This window comes from Erinaceus europaeus, chromosome 8 (genome assembly GCF_950295315.1).
Source record: "Erinaceus europaeus chromosome 8, mEriEur2.1, whole genome shotgun sequence".
NCBI lineage: Eukaryota > Metazoa > Chordata > Mammalia > Eulipotyphla > Erinaceidae > Erinaceus > Erinaceus europaeus.
The window spans coordinates 12,443,884-12,461,022 of NC_080169.1; the positions used below are offsets into that span (position 1 = coordinate 12,443,884).

The 17,139-nt window shown below is 49.4% G+C and overlaps 1 long non-coding RNA gene across 1 annotated transcript in view; it reads right to left on the bottom strand.

Moving 5' to 3' along the window:
• The window catches only part of LOC132539865 (uncharacterized), a 47,711-nt gene that overhangs the window by 18,309 nt on the left and 12,263 nt on the right, over window positions 1-17,139 (bottom strand). Inside the window, exon 2 of the long non-coding RNA XR_009551132.1 lies at window positions 2,242-2,328. This is a non-coding gene — a long non-coding RNA (uncharacterized LOC132539865). The remainder of the gene's footprint in view (window positions 1-2,241; window positions 2,329-17,139) is intronic.

Here is a 17,139-nt window from a genome sequence, read left to right on the forward strand (position 1 = left end):
TTACACTCTGACCCTGACTCTGCTCAACTCTGACCCTGACCCTGCTCACACACTGACCCTGACCCTGCTCACACTCTGACCCTGACCCTGCTCACACTCTGACCCTGACTCTGCTCACACTCTGACCCTGACCCTGCTCACACACTGACCCTGACCCTGCTCACACTCTGACCCTGACCCTGCTCACACTCTGACCCTGACTCTGCTCAGACTCTGACTCTGACTCTGCTCACACACTGACCCTGACCCTGCTCACACTCTGACCCTGACCATGCTCACACTCTGACCCTGACCCTGCTCACACTCTGACCCTGACCCTGCTCACACTCTGACCCTGACTCTGCTCACACTCTGACCCTGACCCTGCTCACACTCTGATGCTTATTCTGTTCACACTCTGACCCTGACTCTGCTCACACCCTGACCCTGACCCTGCTCACACTCTGACCCTGATTCTGCTCACACTCAGACCCTGACTCTGCTCACACTCTGACTCTGACCCTGCTCACACTCTGACCCTGACCCTGCTCACACTCTGATCCTGACCCTGCTCACACTCTGACCCTGACCCTGCTCACACTCTGACCCTGACTCTGCTCACACTCTGACCCTGACTCTACTCACACACTGACCCTGACCCTGCTCACACTCTGACCCTGACCCTGCTCACACTCTGACCCTGACCCTGCTCACACTCTGACCCTGACTCTGCTCACACTCTGACTCTGACTCTGCTCACACACTGACCCTGATTCTGCTCACACTCTGACCCTGACCCTGCTCACACTCTGACCCTGACTCTGCTCACACTCTGACCCTGACTCTGCTCACACACTGACCCTGACCCTGCTCACACACTGACCCTGACCCTGCTCACACTCTGACCCTGACCCTGCTCACACTCTGACCCTGACCCTGCTCACAATCTGACCCTGACTCTGCTCACACTCTGACTCTGACTCTGCTCACACACTGACCCTGACCCTGCTCACACTCTGACCCTGACCCTGCTCACACTCTGACCCTGACTCTGCTCACACTCTGACCCTGACCCTGCTCACACTCTGACCCTGACTCTGCTCACACTCTGACCCTGACTCTGCTCACACACTGACCCTGACCCTGCTCACACACTGACCCTGACCCTGCTCACACTCTGACCCTGACCCTGATCACACTCTGACCCTGACTCTGCTCATACTCTGACCCTGACTCTGCTCACACACTGACCCTGACCCTGCTGACACACTGACCCTGACCCTGCTCACACTCTGACCCTGACTCTGCTCACACTCTGACCCTGACTCTGCTCACACACTGACCCTGACCCTGCTCACACTCTGATCCTTATTCTGCTCACACTCTGACCCTGATTCTGCTCACACTCTGACCCTGACCCTGCTCACACTCTGATCCTTATTCTGCTCACACTCTGACCCTGATTCTGCTCACACTCTGACCCTGACCCTGCTCACACTCTGATCCTTATTCTGCTCACACTCTGACCCTGATTCTGCTCACACTCTGACCCTGACCCTGCTCACACTCTGATCCTTATTCTGCTCACACTCTGACCCTGATTCTGCTCACACTCTGACCCTGACCCTGCTCACACTCTGATGCTTATTCTGCTCACACTCTGACCCTGATTCTGCTCACACTCTGACCCTGACCCTGCTCACACTCTGACCCTGATTCTGCTCACACTCTGACCCTGACCCTGCTCTCTCTCTGATCCTTATTCTGCTCACACTCTGACCCTGATTCTGCTCACACTCTGACCCTGACCCTGCTCATACTCTGATCCTTATTCTGCTCACACTCTGACCCTGATTCTGCTCACACTCTGACCCTGACCCTGTTCACACTCTGATCCTTATTCTGCTCACACTCTGACCCTGACTCTGCTCACACTCTGACCCTGACTCTACTCCGACCCTGACCCGGCTCACACTCTGACCCTGATTCTGCTCACACTCTACCTTACCCTGGTTACACTCTGACCTTGACACTCTAGATCTGTTCTCAAACCAAACCCTGGTCTTCATTGCTTGCTAAACCCTGATGACGACAGATGGAGCCCTGACAGGGCATAAATGCTAACCACAGCATGGGAAGACCATGATCCCTGAGCAGTGAAGGATGTGGTGGTCGGCTATACCATTTCCCTTTGCTCCCAGTGTGGAAGCACACCTACATGATAGCGCCTTCAAGACACCTTTGGGAGAAGCCACACCTCACCTTCTGCTGTGTCATGTGCTTCCTCCACTGCTGCTGTCCTGGGACCCTGGAAATGAGCTGCTCACTGTTCTCCTCATAGACAAGCACCTACAAAAAAAGTTCAAAACAAGCTCATAGAAAAGTGCTTTCCTGATGCTGGGCCTGAAATAGCACTCCCTTCCTCAAGTTAATAACCAGTTGTCTAGATAGTCAGTTCTATTTTAGAAATAATGTCTTATCGGTTCACCTCCCAGCCTGACTTAAGGTAAGCCCTTCACCTCCACTCCTTGGGAGAATTGGCATCTGGACAGCGGGGCCTGGGATGGAAAACTCCAGGGGTGCTACAGTCTGACAGAGGAGGCAAGAAGGAGACAGAGATGGTAAAGGGGAGAGGGATGACAGTCTGATTCGGTCTCCTGTCTGTGTTGAGCTGATGTATCGGGCCATACGTCCACAACTCAGCCTGGAGCTTAACACAGTGCCATCACAGATGGCTTGTTTGCTTATGCCAGGGACAAGGCTCCAGATGAGAGGGGAGTGACCCCCACAATTCAAGTATGAACTATCTTTCAGGTGAGGCATGAGGTCACCAGTGCAGCCATCAAGGCAGGGCGGGCCCTAGGGGTCTTCCTGGTGATCAGTCTCTGAGCATGTGCTGGGGGTCGCAGGGTAGGTGGGATTCCCCCCAGAACCTGGACCTTTCTCCCATCCTGTCAAACACTTCTGGGAAACATGTTCATGGGGGCTTACACTGTAACCCACAGAATCTGTAGAATGAACACATTCAGGGCAGGGGGAAAGCACAAAGTCTATGCAAAAAAGGCTTTCATGCCTGAGACTTCCAGGTCCCAGGTTCAATGCCCAGTGCTACCATAAGCCAGAGGTGATCAGTGCTCTGGACTCACTTCTCTCTCTCTCTCCCTCTCTCTCTCCCTCTCTCTCTCTCTCTCTCTCTCTCTCTCTCCCTCTCTCCATATATACATATATATATATATATATATATATATATATATATATATATATATATATATATATATTTCCAGCACCAAGCCTCAGTGATAACCTTGGAGGTAAAAAAAAAAAAAAAAGAAATCAAATCCTACAAGTCAGGGTTTCAACAATTAGACTATACTCCAATGGCCAAAACAGACTGATTCAAGGGGAGAGGAACACACTGTATAACCAGCTTTCCATCTTTGCCCAGGGATTTCCCCACTGACATTGATGAAGTCCCCAGACTCTCTCTCTCTCTCTCTCACACACACACACACACACACACACACACACACACACCACCAAAGAAAAAACAAACAAACAAACAAAACTACAGCCCTAGGCAAGCTGCAAGGCACTGTCCCTCAGAGACATAGTCCCTCTTGCCAGGAGAAACAGAAAAGTCACATCTGGAATGACAGAGGCAGAGTAAGAAGTGTGAGCGTATGAGTGTGTGTGAGTGTGTGTGTGTACACAAACCATCCCCCACAAGCCCTAGTTCACACAGGAGTAAATCATGGCGGCTACATTCCATATGGCAGCCTGACAAGAGCCACTGTAAGACCCGACCAGCAGGAGGCCTTGAATGGAAATTTGGGAATGAAACTGCCTTCTCTTTGGTGAAACGTGCTCATTAAAGTTCCAGGCAATAAGCAGGATGCCTGCACTCCAGCGGGGCGGGCTGAGGCTGGCAGAGGACAGCTCCAGCCAGGCTCTGAAGCGCCGCACACACTCACTCTGAGTCCAGAACAAACAGCTCGCAGCCTCTTTTCTTCCTCCCGGTTAAGTGTGGAGCTTGGTGGCCCTTTCAAGTCCAGCAGACGAGTTGTGTTCAGCGTGGAGGGTCAGGGAAGTGATGTGGAGGGTCTCTCTGACTCAGTCCCCCCCCCCCAGGGAGAACTGGGCCAGAGGTGACTAAGTATCGGGGTTTAAAAGGCTTCTGGGGAAGGCAGGTGGGGATAAAAGAGATGCGGTGCGAGTGGGTGGAGGGAAGAAAAGCAAATAAAATCATCCTCATCAAGGCCAAGGCCAGGGTCTAGTGGGATAGCAGTGCAAGTCCACGCCGTGGTTCTCGAGACAGTCTGCAGTTCAGACTCCCTGACACAAGGGAATGGGGATCTCAGGGCCTCAAGAGCTAGCCGCTGCAGCCGCCTCTGCAGGAAGCTGTTTGTTATTCTATCCCAGGCCCCCAACACAGCTGGCTGCAGGCCCCAGAGAGTGGAGAGGGGCTAACCTAATTGCACTAATGGTTTGTAATCAGATGTAATGGGGTGTTTGTACACACAGGCGCTGGAGCTGCAGGTGTGGGGTGATCCCCTGAGGCTCCCAAAACCTCATCTCCTCTGCCAGCTGAGAATCCAGGAGGTTCCCCCCTCCCAGGCAATTCTGGCCCCACAGAGCGGTTCCATTCAGACTTCCTTGGGCCTCTGGCACTGCACATGGGGAGTCCTGATGGCAGGCAGACCACTACAGCAGGGCAGTGGAATTCTGGGCTCCCCTCTTCCCAGCCCATGCATCATTCCCTCTACCCTGAGCATTGGTGACTTCAAAGCAAGCTGGAGCCTGCAGACAGGCTGAGCTAGCCTCAGATCACCACACCGGAGGACACAATGAGGGAGAGGGAACACTGCTATCTCCCTGATGCTTGCGGCCAGGTTGGAGGGAGTGGGGGTCTTGGGTGCAGCAACCACAGGGTACTTTACAACAGCCATTATTGTTGTCACAACAGTCACTCCTTTTACAAGGTCATCATTGGAATATCAAGCCCACGACAACGTGGTCAGTCTGCATACGAATTACCAATGTTGTTAGCATTACACAGCAGCCCACATGGGTGCTGGGACACAGCTGCCCTACCTTCTAGGCAAAGAACATTCCTGACTGCCCTGTGACCACACAGCTACCGAGTGGTGCAGGCTGCAGGCCAAGCCAGTCTGCTTCCCAGGAAGTAGAGTGTCTGGCAGGCCCCCTGCTCTGATGCTGTGGTCTATTTACATAATCATTGTTTTGCCTGAGACCCACCCTGCCTGTACATAATCATTGTTTTGCCTGAGACCCACCCTGCCTGCAGGTTATTGGTTAATCCCACTGCTTAGAACCTTCACAACAGCTGCTATGGAAGCTTTCTAACCTCTCACTCTTTTTTCCATCCCCTCTACTAGCTATTTCCTTTTCCCACTTGCCACTTCCAATTAAAGATACATATAAAGGCATTGTCTCTGATCAATAAAGGCATTGCATTGCATTCCCGCTCCACCACGAGTTCCTGGTCTCTCTCCCATGTCGCTGAGTAAGCAGCAGCCCAGGTTGGCTCTGGACAAGTTCTCTCCAATCCAGAGAGCATGTGCCTGGGAAGAAACACCCGCAGTGCTAGCCTGGCAGTAGAGTACAGTTTGCTGGGGGTGGACAAAGTTAAGGGAAGTATGACGTGGAAGACTGATGGAGCATGACTAAGTGTGGCTGTAAGGTGTCTGGAGACTAGGAGGACTGGCTCAGGTGACATGTGACCTTTGGCCATTAGGGCTCCATCCAGGCAGCTGAGCTGCTCTGGACACAGCCTCCTCCCCTCCAATGGTCACAAACAACTCCCCAAAGAAGACCCCTCCTGCAGATGGAGAAAGGAGTAGAGTTCATTTAGCTTTGAGCCCAAGCAGCAGATTCCAAGCAACATGCCCTCCCTCCCAACAACTCAGAAGCAGGAGATGGGGTGGGCTCTCCAGGAGCTGCCCTGTGAGCAGAAGGCAGAGGCCTCCCAGACTACATTTCTGGGCAGTGCAAAGCACTGACTACAAAGCACAGGCTACATTTCTGGACAGTGCAAAGCACTGACTACACACTAGGGTTTATTTTTTTAATTTATTTTATTATCTTTATTTATTTACTGAAAAGAAACAGCCAGAAATCAAGAGTGAAGGGTGGACTAGAGAGAAGGAGAAACAGAGAGACACAGCACTGCTTCGCCACTGGTAAGGTTTTCCCCCTGCAGGTGGGGACCGGGGACTTGAACCTGGGTCCTTGCGCACTGTAACATGTGCGCTCAACCAGGTGCACCACCACCCACACCCTATCAGGGTTTCTTATATGACTGAGAAGCAGGGATGCAGGACACCTGGTCAAGTCTCCCACAGAGCAAGTGTTCTTTTCTTCATATTTTGTTGGTTGGTTTGTTTGTTCTTTTTAGTTAGGACTTCATGCATGTGTGGTTTCACGGATCCCTGAACACTTTTTCATTCAGACAGAGAGAAGACAGAGGGAGACAGAGAGGGGGGAGACAGCATGACCCTGGGCTCCCCCATCCTCTTGCCCCAGAGCCAAGACATTTCCTCTGTGGTGCCATGGTTTGAACATTGAGGACCTCCATGGAAAGGCATGTGAATAAAGATAACATTGGAAGCCAGATCCTTTCCTCTTGACAGCCAGATGTCGTTTGATGGCTTTAATCTATTTTTAAATTTTAGTTATTAATTTATTATTGGATAGATACAGAGAGAAATTGAGAGGGGAGTAGAGATAGTGGGAGAGACACCTGTAGCCCTGCTTTATCACTCACAACGATTTCCCCTGGCAGGTGGGGACCAGGGACTTGAATCTAGGTCCTTGCTCACTGTAATGTGAGTGCTTCACCAGACGTGCCACTGCCTGGCCCTGGCTGACTATGGAGAGCAAGCTGGTAGTTGGCCGGTCCCATTTAAAGCCGAAAGTGGAAGATAAAACATTGCCTACAGCTTGGGGTATCTCTGGAAATGCGTTACTTGAACTTCCACACCACCATAAACACATAGTTGTATGAGTATTAAAGCAACATAAAGTCAGACATTAGAAAGCCTACCAGAGAAGAAAGAAGTTCTCCAGAGTCCCACCGAGCTGGCTCATGAGCCTTGGAGGCCTGTGAGAGCAGTGTTCAGACAATGAGGAAGAAGCAACAGGCAACACAATGCCAGGGCCAGCAAGCCTCAGGCTGTGTGAGGGCAGGAAAGCCAACTCAATCTGTTGAATCTTCAAGTTGATACTGTTTCTAGATCTCAACTGGCATGTTCAGTCTCTGGCACTCACTTCCTCTGATAAGGATTTGGCTCCAGGTGTATGTGGGATCCATCTCCTTGCCAAACCCTTTTCATACCTTTTTCTTTTGGGGAGGGGGGGGTTACATCTAAGCTCTTAAAATTGATTTTCAATCCACAAAATGGGATTTCTCTTGTCAAGAGACTTGTGCTCCAGTCAGACACTGAGGACACAGAGGCCTGGAAGCAGAGCATTGCAAAGCACTGCACATCTAACCAAAGTAGTTAGCATGCTGGCAGTGGAGGCCAGGGGCACAGGAGACCCAGACCTTCATATGTGCCCAGGTCCTCCTAGTGACTGTTTCTGAGAGATCCTAGACCACAATGGCCACCTGGTGGTCAGCCCGCCTTGTGTCAGAAGCCCGCTGATAACCCAGATACATAAGGACTTGTGGTAGTAACAGAACTAATGGGACAGCTAACTGCTCTGGTGTGATCGTCAGGCTCTGTGTAGAGAGACTTACCTGGAGGGACTCATGTCATAGGTTAAGCTCTACCAGGCCTCCCCTTGGCATCACACTGGCTCTTGCTGCTCCTCTACTTGTCCCTTCCTGTCTTGTTCCAGTTCTTTTGAAAATGCCTGCATGATATCATTCAGGTTTATGCCCAAAAGGTTTCTGTTCACCCCTACACTACTATTCCTCTGTCACAGATGGAGTCTTTTACAGACATTGACCCATTTAAATGTCATGATTAGACAGAAAGATAAGGGAAAGATATAAGGGTAGAAATATTGTGACGAGATGGTGAAGCCTGGCAGAGCTTAACCTATGTGATGAGTCCCTCCAGGTAAGTCTCTCTCTCTACAGAGGGGTTGAGCAAAAGGCGACACATAAATCTCACAAGGTTGGTGGCTGTGTAAGTCTTCCCTCCCCCACAGAAACATCCTACATCTTCCCACCTGAGCCTGGCATTCCTTAAAAAAACATTAAGCCTGCTCCACTCTAAATTTCCTATACTATGGCCATTAGATGAAAGGGAAGGGGGAGGTGTTGGGAAATTGTGCAGATGTGGTCGAACATTGGCAGGACCCACAAACCATTATATTTCCATGCAAGTATTATTTACAGATCACACCACCTTATCTCCTCAGGGTATTGCTGATTCAGTTAAAACCACTGCAACAGTTACTAAGGACACTTCCACCTTCCCAGCATGCCTTTTGCCTCTCTCCACCCCCTTTACCTAGTCAATCCCGTCCCGACTTGCCACTTCCAGAATTCCCCTATAAAAGTCACTCATGTTTGCGCCCTCTCTCTCCCCCCCCTTCTCCCTCTCTTTTTTCTTCCACATCCCAACCCAGAGAAGGGCTGGTGTGTATAGTGGGAGGCAGCCATTTTGCTAGCTCCACGTGGCCTAAACCTCTGTGCTACACCCAACTCTGGGGCATCTGTGTGAATAAAGATTTGCGTTCCCGCTCCACCTGGTCTCTTCTCTCTCCCCTGACAGCCCGGCTGTTGGAAAACCAGGAGGAAAGGGGCAGAGATCATTTAGCCAAGATTCAGGGGCATGAATATGCAGATTTATCTGCATATATTTGAGAACAATGGCCACCACCAAAAGCTAGAAGGAAACCAAAACTTGATTCAGGAGCCAGGATGGGGAAAGAAAGCCTTCTGAATATACTGAGCCAACCCAACATTCTGTGTAATTATACAACAGAATAACATTTTCCAAACCCAATCTCTAAAATTAAAAGCACAACAAAACCAATGAGCCTCAAAGTATGTCAAATTGGTAGCAGAACAGCAAGGAAAAGAATCATTTAAACTAAATTTAAAATACAGTGGTTTTATTGTTTATCTCAGAGGATACCCTAAGGACTAAGGATGGGGGGGGGGGGAGTCTGTAATGATTCTTAGTAATCATTTTGTTACAAATAATATTGTTATTTTGATATGTCAGAAAAATAAATATGTGATTATCTTTATGTCATTAGGAGGTATGGGTGTTTTGTCAGGGGGAGAGAAAGGAGATACAAAGTGAAGAAATTAAATAGAATTATATAAACCTGAATTTGACCCTTTTTATTCTTTAAAAATAAAATACTGAGCTGTCAAAATAGCTCACTTGGATAGTTCACTGCCTTGACATGTGTGTGCCCCAGGTTTGAGCCTCACCCCGTCACACTGATGAAAGCTTCAGAGCTGTGGGGTTTTGGTTTGTTTGTTTTCCATTTTATTTAATAGGACAGAGAGAAAATGGGAGGAGAGGGGGAGATAGAGAAAGAGAGAGAAAGAATGGCACCTGCAGCACCATTTCACCACTTGTGAAGCTTTGCTGCTGCAGGTGGGAAGCAGGGGCTCGAACCCAGGTCCTTGCACAGGTCCTTGCACAGGTCCTTGCACAGGTCCTTGCATAGCACTATGTGCATTTAACCAGCTATACCACTGCTCAGCCCCACTGCTATGGTTTCATTTGCATTTGCATTCTTTCTGTCTAGCTAAAAAAAAAAAAAAGGCAGCCTGGAATCAGTGAATAGCACCCAGAGATGACCAAAAATACAATAAAATAAATAAGTAAATAAAGTAAACCATAGAGCATATCTAATGAAAGTTTCAGAGATGAGGGCCAGTCCAAGTTTGGTGTGCCATCCCCCCACCCCTTCCCCGGCCTGCAGGTACAGATGCCCAGTGAGGAAATTTGGCTCCTTGAAGAAACAATTCCAGGGCCAGCTGGTTGCCCAGAACATCATCAAGCAGAGAACTAGGAGGCAAAGACTCCCAAGGTGACACAAAAGGACTCTCAGGGACCAAGTTAAAGAGGTTTCTACAAAGGGAGTCGGATGGTAGTGCAGTGGGTTAAGCTTACATGGCGCAAAGCACAAGGACCCACATAAGGATCCCGGTTTGAGCCCCTGGCTCCCCACCTGCAGAGGAGTCGCTTCACAGGTGGTGAAGCAGGTCTGCAGGTGTCTGTCTTTCTCTCCCCCCTCTGTCTTCCCCTCCTCTCTCCATTTCTCTCTGTCCTATCCAACAACAACGATATCAGTAACAACAATAATAACTACTACAACAATAAAAAACAACAAGGGCAACAAAAGGGAAATAAATATAAAATTTTTTTAAAGAGGCAAATAAAAAAATTAAAAATAGGGGAAGAAAAGAAAAATAAAGTAAGATAAAGGGTAAAATAATAACTATCAGGCCTCTCTCTCTCTTGACTGTACATACTCTCAAACTCATGTCCCCGGAAGCGACAGCTTGCTAGGCACTGCCAGCCGCTAGGGCCACTACCCTGCGATTCCCTATAAAGTGACTGAGACCGCCATGTTTGTCCGTGATCACAAATACCACGCAGATGGGAAAGAGACACACCAGCTCCCTGACATCTGCTGGCCAATTTCCTTAACAAAGAAATAACTCCCCAATCCTCCCCCCCAAAGGCAAGAAGAACCTTTATGAGCTGAGAGATTTATTTGGGAGACCTACTGGCTGCATCTTATTTTGAAAATGGTTTTCTTTGTTCTTTATTTTGTTACCAAGCTTATCGCTGGGACTTGATGCTTGCATGAGTTCACCATTCCCAGCAGCCATTTTTGGACAGAGCATGAGAAATGGAGAGGACTGTAGGGGAGACTGTGCAGCAGTGCTTCACCACTTATGAAGCTTTCTCCTACAGGTGGGCATCTGGGGTTTGAATCTGGGGCATAACTTATGGCAATGTATGCTCTTTCCCAGGTAAGCCACCACCTGACCCATGGATAGAGTTTTAATAAAAATTTATGGGGGGCGGTGCTGGAAGATAGCACAGTATATAAAATGTTGATTTCTCAAGCATGAGGTTTCAAGATTGATCCCTGGCATCCCATGTGCCAGAGTGATGCTCTGGTCCTCTCTCTCTCTCTTTCTTCCTCTCTTTCTCTCTCTCTCTCTCTCTCTACCTCCCTCTCTCTCTTTCATTAGTAAATAAAATTTTAAAGAAATTATAGAGGAGGGCTCAGGTGGTGTCATACCTGGTTGAGTGCACATGTAAATGCATATGTAAGGAACAAGATTCAAGTCCTTGGTCCCCACCTGCAGGGTGAAGGCTTCACAAGTGGTGAAACAGGGCTGCAGGTGACTCTGTCTCTCTTCCTCTCTATCTCCCCTCCTCCTCTAAGTTTCTGGCTGTCTCTAACCAATGGATAATATAAAAAAGAAAGAAAGAAATTATTGGGGAGAAGATTTGTGATTTCATAGAAGTTGGGCCCTGACTGGACACTGGATAATACCTAGGAGCTGTCCTTCCCTGCAGGTAGGAGAACAGCCCCTGAAAGTATGGTTTTAAGAGCTTTCATCTTGCAGAGATACACCCTGAGATGTTAGAGGATAAAAGATGAGTAGCTCTCCGCGCAGCAGTGTGGAAAATGCTCGTAATTTATAACTTTAAGTGAACGGAACACACTGCAGATCAATGCATCAGATGTGATGCAATTTGTTGTGTAAAGAACAGAGCAGAGACGGATGTCTGGATCGCACTGTGCTTGCTTCTGCCCAGAGAAAAGTCCTGCAGGGGCCCCTCGGGATGCTGGCACTGGGCATCTCCAAGAAGACCGCCGGTGAGCAGGGTGAGGTGAAGACCTCACTGAGATTTTACTTTCACTAAAAATTTTCTTCATGGAGAAACAATTAAATGAAGCCATTGCCCTGCGCCCCCTGCAGTGCATGAATGAAGAGACGTGTTGAACAGGACACAGAGTCCCCGATGTGACACCTCAGGGAGCACCCAACGTCGCCTGTCATGCAGTCCTGTCAAGTCCAGTCCCAGGTCTGCCCACCCCAGGCTCGGTTCCCAGGTAACAAGCTGCCACAAAAGGAATCCAGTCCACCAAGTCCAGAAGGCAGACAGGACATGTCACAGCTTCTCCAAAGGCTGCTTCCTAAAAGACTAAGAAGGAGAGAGGAGAGGACACGCCGGCATTAAAAGACATCTTAACATCAGCTGAGACTCCATGAGGATCCAGAATCCAATAAGCTTTAATAAAAAAAAATTTTAAGAAAATATGAGCTAATCAGGAAATGGGAACACTGTTGGATCTTTGATATTAAGCGATGCCTGGGATTTGAAGGGGCGATAATGACATCATGATTATATTTTTAAAAGAACCTTATGTTTTACAAGCACATCTTGGAAGTGGTGCAGATAAAATGAGGTGAAGCCTGGATTTGCCTCACAAGACTGGAGCCTCGAGGCAGGTGGAGGATGCTGGCCCAAGTGCAAGACAGACCCCATGTGGCCTGTGAGTGGGTCCCCTCTTTAGGCTCCTGGGGCATGCTCTGTAATAAGCAGAGTTACAGTAACAGGGTCCATAGGAATTAATACTTGGTTGCCATGGGGTGGGAGGGCATTTATGCTGTTAGAGCTTTTCGCTTTGCTTTCATCATCCCCAAGACCTTACAATTCTTAGGCCAGCTTTTTTTTTTTTTTCAGATAGGAAGAGAAAGACAGAGACAGAAAAATAAAAGGGGGGGACCTGGTGGTGGCATACCTGGTTGAGCACACATGTTACAGAGCACAAAGATCCAGGTTCAAGCCCCCTGTCCCCACCTGAAGGGGGGAAAGATTGGAGTGGTGAAGCAGGGCTGCATGTGTCTCTCCCTCTCCCTCTCTATCTCCCCCTTACTTCTTGATTCCTGGCTGTCTCTATCCAATAACAAAAGATAACAAAAATAGTTTTTAAATAGCTTTATTTATTTATTTATTATTGGATAGAGACAGAGAGAAATTGAGAGAGGAGGGAGATTGATAGGGAGAGAGACATCTGCAGACCTGCTTCACCACTTGTGAAGCTTTCCCCCTATAGTTGGAGACCAGGGGCTTGAACCTGGGCCCTTGCACACTGTAATGTGTGCACTTAATCAGGTATGCCACAGCCTGGCCCCAAGAAAAATATTTTTAAAAGAAGGAAAGATTGGGTTTGAATATGGGTCACAGGCAAGGTAAAGCAGGAAAGAAAAAAAAAAAAACACTTGATGATTTTAAAAGAGGACCCATGGGAAGGCAGGAAAGGGTGCTGTGGTCTGAATCCCATGTTCACATGAAGACAAGGAACCAGCTGGTAGGGCAATCTGGGAGACTCAGGCCTGACACCCAACTACCCCCACGGCTCTGAAAAAGAAGTGACATTACCTTGACCTGCCAATGCCCATGTCCAGATGAGCAGCAATTATGGAAGCCAGAACTCTCACCTTCTGCATCCCCCCAAAAGAAATATTGGTCTATGCTCCCAGAGGGGAAGAAATGATGGAGGAAGATGACCCGAGGGCTCTGCACTCTTAACTCCATCAGGAACCAGAGAGAGAAGAAGAAAAAGGAGGAGCATTTGGAAGTAGTTATAATAGGTATAAATATGACTGAAAAGAAAGAGAAGATGGGACCATGGGGGGGGATGGGCAAATATATACAAATATAGACAGATAGCTATAGAAATAATAGCCAACCCATTACTGTGACCTTAGGAGAACAGCTGTAGCTTCCAACGGCTGGACTGGGGGCATTTTGTCCAGTCTAGTCCTCCCACACCTGGTCCACATGAGGCAGACTGGTGATGTTTTCCTGTCTCACTCCCAGGTAGGATCTGCAGGCCTGGCTCGCAAACCCCTCCATGCTTCTTGGGCTTGTCCCGCCAGGCAGAATGTGTGGCCCAGGAAAGACTGAGTAGCAAGGTTTGGGGACCCCATGGAACCTGAGTAGGGTGACAGGCGGCACAAGTTGATTCCTTTCTTCTACAGATGGTGAAACCAAAGGAGCCTAGTCCAGCAGGTGAGGAAGTGGCCCACACAAGAAGTGAGATTCCTGCTCCCTTTGTCCTCAGAGGTTGGCTCTTCTTGCACCTTGTCTCCCTCCCTGCCCCCTGCAGGCGGTCCTCATGGTCGGGCTTCCAATACCTTGCTACTCCCTGCAATCACTGACATGAAGAAAGTTGTACCCAGCCTCCTCCCAACACCTCACCAGGCACCATAATCCAAAGCAAATCTCCTTTTATCTCTTTAATGCCCAAGCTGAGGGCCTGGGCTCTCTTGCTCATCAGTACAAAGACCTTTCAACACAGCTTTGTTGCTGCGATATTCATTCAGCCCTCTGGAGCCTCCACACTCCACTTCCCCCCAGAGCCTCCAACTCGTTGCCTGCACCACAAACACACTGCTCCTGCTGTTTTTTCCCTTTTTGTTGCCCTTGTTGTTTCATCCTTGTTGTGCTTGTTATTATTGTTGTTGTTGTTGATGCCGTTGTTGTTGGATGAGACAGAGGGAAATGGAGAGAGGAGGGGAAAACAGAGAAGGGGAGAGACACCTGCTGACCTGCTTCACTGCTTGTGAAGCTACCCCCACCCCCGCAGGTGGGGAGCCGGGGGCTGGAACCAGGATCCTTATGCTGGTCCTTGCGTCACAAGCACTTAACCTGACGTGCTACCGCCTGACTCCCAGGTGTTCTATTTTAAAGAGAGGGGAAAACAAAGAGTTGTTAAGAGGTGGAACACCTTCTTGAGCACACATTTAACCATGAACGAGGACTCAGGCTCTAGCCCCCAGTCCCCACCTGTAGGGAAAAGCTTCATGAGTGGTGAAGCAGGTCTACAGGTGTCTCTCTTTCTCTCTCCCTTCTCAATTTATCTCTGTCCTATCAAATAAAAGAGGGGGGAAAGGGGGAATATCCACCTGGTGTAGTGGATTCATTGTGCAGGCACCAAACCTTAGCCATAGCCCTGGTGGCAATAAATAAAGACAGGTGGACTGTGCAACACCCAGTCGAGTACACATGTTATCATGCACCAGGACCCAGGTTCAAGCTCCCAGTCCCCACTTACAGGAGGGAAGCTTTATGAGCCTTGAAGTAGTGTTATAGGTGTCTTTTTTTTCTCTCTCCCTCTCCATCTCCCCCTCCTCTCTGTCCTATCGAATTCACATACTTTAATTAATTAATTTGTTATTGGATAGAGACAGAGAGAAATTGAGAAGTGAAGGAAAGAGACAGACAGGCACCTACAGCCCTACTTCACCACTTGTGAAGCTTTCCTCTTTCAGGTGGGGACCCTAAGGGCTTGAACCTGGGTCCTTGGGAGCTGTAATGTGTGCATTTAATCAGGTGTGCCACTGCCTGGCCACTGTCCTATCAAATTTTAAAAAGAATAAGATTCATTAGTGTGTGTGTGTGTGTGTGTGTGTGTGTGTGTGTGTGTGTGTGTGTGTGTGTGTGTGTGTGTGTTTCTAAGAGAGGGAGAGAGAGAGAGAGAGAGAGAGAGAGAGAGAGGGAGAGAGAGAGAGAGGGAGAAAGAGAGAGGGAGAGAGAGAGGGAGAGAGAGAGGGAGAGAGAGAGGGAGAGAGAGAGAGGGAGAGAGAGAGGGAGAGAGAGAGGGAGAGAGAGAGAGGGAGAAAGAGAGAGGGAGAGAGAGAGGGAGAAAGAGAGAGGGAGAGAGAGAGGGAGAAAGAGAGAGGGAGAGAGAGAGGGAGAGAGAGAGAGGGAGAGAGAGAGGGAGAGAGAGAGAGAGAGGGAGAAAGAGAGAGGGAGAGAGAGAGAGGGAGAAAGAGAGAGGGAGAGAGAGAGAGAGGGAGAGAGAGATGGAGAAAGAGAGGGAGAAAGAGAGAGGGAGAGAGAGAGAGAGGGAGAGAGGGAGAAAGAGAGGGAGAAAGAGAGAGGGAGAGAGAGAGGGAGAGAGAGAGGGAGAGAGAGAGAGGGAGAGAGAGAGAGGGAGAGAGAGAGGGAGAAAGAGAGGGAGAAAGAGAGAGGGAGAGAGAGAGAGGGAGAGAGAGAGGGAGAGAGAGAGAGGGAGAGAGAGAGAGGGAGAGAGAGAGGGAGAAAGAGAGGGAGAAAGAGAGAGGGAGAGAGAGAGAGAGGGAGAGAGAGAGGGAGAAAGAGAGAGGGAGAGAGAGAGGGGGAGAGAGAGAGAGGGGGAGAGAGAGAGGGAGAGAGTGAGGGGGGAGAGAGGGAGATCATCACTGGCATTTGTGGTGCCAGGGATTGAATTCAGGGCATCATGATTGCAAGGTTGGCACTCTACTTCCTAGGGCACAAGAAATCTTCTCACATGAGGGCATACAAGCCCATCAACCCACAGTGATGCTCAGTATCCAGCAATGAAATCCTCCTTGTCCCTTCAAACTGTTCCAGGCTGATCGGTCTGTCCCTTCTCACCCAGGGAGGATTGGGGGGGGGGGGGGTTCCACTCTCCAGGGGCTCCGCCTGCCATAAAGGCTGTCATGTTTCTCCTGCCAAGGACCATATCTGCGAGTTATTAGCACACAGAGGCCCGCAGACTGCAGCCGGGAGATAAGGCATGCTTCCATCAGGACGACTGTGGGCGGGACTTATCATGCTTTTTTTTTTTTTTTTTTTTTTTTTTGGTGTCTTTTTTCTACTTTCCTCCACTTGGGTATTTTCAAGCTTAGAAGTGAACTGCTCTAATCGAACCGAGAGACCAGCAGCAGGAGTCAGATTTGCTCATGGAAAATGGAAGGCTTAAAAGAAAAAGGGAGGGCAGGGGAGAGGAGGGAAAGAGAAGGAAGGAAGGAGAGAGGCCTACTGCAGAAGCAGCATCTCATCTCGTGTCGATGGCACTGACACAGTCCCGGAGTGGAAACATGACCTTGTCTTCAGAGACCTTTATTCTGAGTGTGCACATGAGCACAGCTGGAGAGACCACGCACTGATGAGGGGTGCAGGGCCCCACTCAAGGGGGGACAGTGACCACATCAATGCCAGGGGGAGCTCAGCACACCCCTAAATGATCCCAGGCACCTATGTCACACGGACAGACCACCCAGGGAAGGAGACCCGGCCCAGTGTCCCAGCCGTGGGCAGGGTGCCCCTCTCCCAGAAGCACTTGCTGCCCTCCTGGCCTCTAGGCTGGGCCCTGCAGGCTGGTCTATCTCGCCTCTCAGTGCCC